Source organism: Ovis aries, chromosome 19 (genome assembly GCF_016772045.2).
Source record: "Ovis aries strain OAR_USU_Benz2616 breed Rambouillet chromosome 19, ARS-UI_Ramb_v3.0, whole genome shotgun sequence".
Taxonomy (NCBI): Eukaryota; Metazoa; Chordata; class Mammalia; order Artiodactyla; family Bovidae; genus Ovis; species Ovis aries.
The window spans coordinates 5806726-5810522 of record NC_056072.1 but is presented as its reverse complement, the minus strand read 5'-3'; the positions used below and the strand labels follow the sequence as shown (position 1 = coordinate 5810522).

Below are 3797 nucleotides of genomic sequence, written 5' to 3'. Positions count from 1 at the left end.
ACACATATATACAAATAGGTGTCTGTGTATATATACCTACATATATCTATAATATATATAGGATTGGACAGAAAGTTCATTTGGGATTTTCCATATTGTCTTATAGAAAAAGGTGAATGAACTTTTTGGCAGACCCAGTATGTGTGTGTGTGTGTGTGTGTGTGTGTGTGTGTGTGTGTGTGTGTGTGCACGTGTGTGTATTTCAGTGAATGGGTGGGTGAATTCATGACTGATCAAAGTAACCTGTGGATTTTCTCTATGTCCCATACGTTTTTCTCTTGATAAATGGTGCACATGCGTGGATGCATCCTTTTTTAGGTAGATAGAAAGTCACTGGGACCATATAAAACTATAGGAGCATTAGTTCTGGTGAGAGAGGCAGAATAAATGACTTCCTATCCAAACAGGATCTAGTTTTTATTTTTATGTTTTTCAGGACCTAGTTTTGTTTGGAGATTGTAAATCCTGGAGTAAGGTTCTTTCATATAACTGTGCTTTTTTACACTGCACTATATTTTACCTTAATTCTTTGCTCACAGACATGAATAAAATACTTATTAAACAGCAATAGGGAGTGAGCTGGGTTAACCTTCCCCCAGTATGCTTCATGGAACGTTAAATCTAGAGAGCACACTCTGCATCTGGGGAGCCTGAGGGCATTGCCCCCAGCCCAGTTTCTTTCAAAATGTGTACAGTTCTTGAAATTCTGCGCAAGCTCACCTTGTGGGGTGATCACTTCAGACCTCTGAGTGCACATGAGTTAGTCAAAGCGTACACCAACTTTCATGCTGAGTGGCATGCTCTGAACATTGAGACAACCATCAAGACCAAAGGTGTGGATGAGGTCACCGCTGTCAACATCCTGACCAACCGCAGCAGTGAACAGAGACAGGAGATCACCTTCGCAAGGGCCAAGAAGGAACTTGCATCAGCACTGAAGTCAGCCTTGTCTCTGCCGCCTGGAGGCAGTGATTTCAGGCCTATTGAAAACACCTGCTCTGTATGATGCTCCTGAGTTGAAAGTGTCCATGAAGGGAGTGGGGGTTGATGAGGACTCTCTCACTGAGATCGTCTGCTCAAGGACCAACCAGGAGCTGCAGGAAACCAACACAGTCTACGTAGAAGTCTACAAGACCGGTCTGGAGATGGGCATCGTTTCCAACACATCTGGTGACTTCCACAAGCTGATGGTTGCCCTCACAAAGGGTTGAAGGGCAGAGAATGGCTCTGTTGCTGATGATGAACTGACCGACCAGGACTCCCGCTATCTCTATGATGCTGGTGTGAAGAGGGAAGAAACTAATGTTCCCACATGTACCAGCATCATGATTGAGTGGAGCGGGTGTCACTTCCTGAAAGTATTCAAAAGGTACCAGAGCTACAGCCCTTGTGACATGCTGCAGAGCATCAAGAAGGGGGTCAAAGGTGACCTGGAAAATGTTTTCCTGAACCTGGTCCAGTGCATTCAGAACAAGCCCCTGTATTTTGCTGACAGACGGTACGTCTCCATGAATGGCTAGGGCACTCGTGGTAAGGTCCTGATTAGAATCCCCGCAGTGACATGGACATGTTGAAAATAAGATCTGATTTCAAGTAAAGTTCGGCAAGTCCCTGTAATACTACATTCAGCAAGACACCAAGGACGACTACCAGAAAGCGCTGCTGTAACCTGCGTGGTGGGGGTGACTGAACCCCGCAACAGCCCGAACATCCAGGATGGCTGCTCCGTGCTCCAGCTAACAGTTCTACACAGTCAGCTTGGGCTAACAGCCCCCTGTGCCCATCCTTGGGAGGATGACGTTAGCACTGCCCACCCTACCCACTCTTTTGTTAGTTTAGATGCCTATACATCACCTGACTTTCCCATCTAGTCCCTCTTTATAGCCAAAGAAATGAACATTCCAAGAATTTGGAAGTGAAATCTATGATGTGAAACACTTTGTCTCTTGGGTACTACGTTGTAAAGAGATAAATAAACAATTTTTTACAGTTTATTTTTTTTTTTTTAGTTGAAGGATAATTGCTTTACAGAATTTTGTTGTTTTCTGTCAAACCTGAACATGAATCAGCCACAGGGACACATATCTCCCCTCCCTTCTGAACCTCCCTCCCATCTCCCTCCCAATCCCACACCTCTAGGTTGATACAGAGCCCCTGTTTGAGTTTCCTGAGACATACAGCAAATTCCTGTTGGCTATCTGTTTTATGTATGGTAAGCTTCCATGTTACTCTCTCCATACTTCTCACTCTCTCCTCCCTTCTCCCCATGACCATAAGTCTATTCTCTATGTCTGTTTCTCCATTGCTGCCCTGCAGATAAATTCTTCAGTACTGTTTTTTCTAGATTCTGTATATATGCATTAGTATATGATATTTATCTTTTTCTGATTTACTTCACTCTGTATAATAGGCTCTAGGTTCATCCATCTCATTAGAACTTACTCAAATGGATTCCTTTTTATGACTGAGTAGTATTCCATCGAGGAGAAGGCAATGGCACCCCACTCCAGTACTCTTGCCTGGAAAATGCTATGGACGGAGGAGCCTGGTAGGCTGCAGCCCATGGGGTCGCTAAGAGTTGGATACGACTGAGCGACTTCAGTTTCACTTTTCACTTTTCACTTTCATGCATTGGAGAAGGAAATGGAAACCCACTCCAGTGTTCTTGCCTGGAGAATCCCAGGGATGGGGGAGCCTGGTGGGCTGCTGTTTATGGGGTCGCACAGAGTCGGACACGACTGAAGCGACCTAGCAGTATTCCGTTGTGTGTATGCACCACAACTTCTCCATCCACTCATCTGTCGCTGGACATCTAGGTTGCTTCCATGTTCTGACTATTGTAAATAGTGCTGCAGTGAACGATGGGATACATGTGTCTTTTTCAGTTTTGGTTTCTTGAGGGTATATGCCTAGCAGTGGGATTTCTGGATCATATGGTGGTTTTATTCCTAATTTTTTAAGGAATCTCCATACCGTCATCCATAGTGGTTGTATCTTTTACATTCCCACCAACAGTGCAAGAGGGTTCCCTTTTCTCCACACCCTCTCCAGCATTTATTGTTTGTAGACTTTTTGATGATGGCCATTCTGACTGGTGTGAGGTGAAATCTCATTGTAGTTTTGATTTGCATTTCTCTAATAATGAGCGATTTTGAGCATCTTTTCATGTGTTTGTTAGCCATCTGTATGTCTTCTTTGGAGAAATGTCTGTTTAGGTCTTTTTCTCACTTTTTGATTGGGTTGTTTGTTTTTCTGGTATTAAGTTGTATGAGTTGCTTATATATTTTGGAAATTAATCCTTTGTCAATTGTTTCATTTGCTATTATTTTCTCCCATTCTGAGGGTTGTCTTTTCACCTTGCTTATAGTTTCCTTTGCTGTGCAAAAGCTTTTAAGTTTAATCAGGTCCCCCTTGTGAATAAACTGAAGTTTTACTTAAGAAAAAAAAATCCAGAGAGCTGTTCTGTGGAAGAAGGGTACTCTTAACATGTATGTTTAGAAAGCCTCGAATTTGTCATAGCTAATAATTATAAAAGCTAACATGGATTGTTGTTAAATTACCTGCAGATTACAAACTGCTGTCTCTGATCCTGTTCACTCTACACATTAGCATATTCAAGGCTCTGAGAAGTCCTGCATGAAAGAAACCTCCTTAAGTTTTCAGCCCAGCTTTTGCCAAATGTATTTGCTTATACAACCATTTATTTTTCATTAGGGATACTTATTAACACCTCATGGATCTCTTGTTCTGCAAAACTAGAGTTGGAAAATGCTGCTGTACATAAGGGAATTAAATAG

At 42.6% G+C, this 3797-nt stretch overlaps 1 pseudogene; it reads left to right on the top strand.

Annotated features, from left to right (window-relative positions):
- The first annotated feature begins 239 nt into the window (after positions 1-239).
- Positions 240-1789, top strand: LOC101110883 (annexin A2-like; annotated as a pseudogene).
- The last annotated feature ends 2008 nt before the right edge of the window (positions 1790-3797 follow it).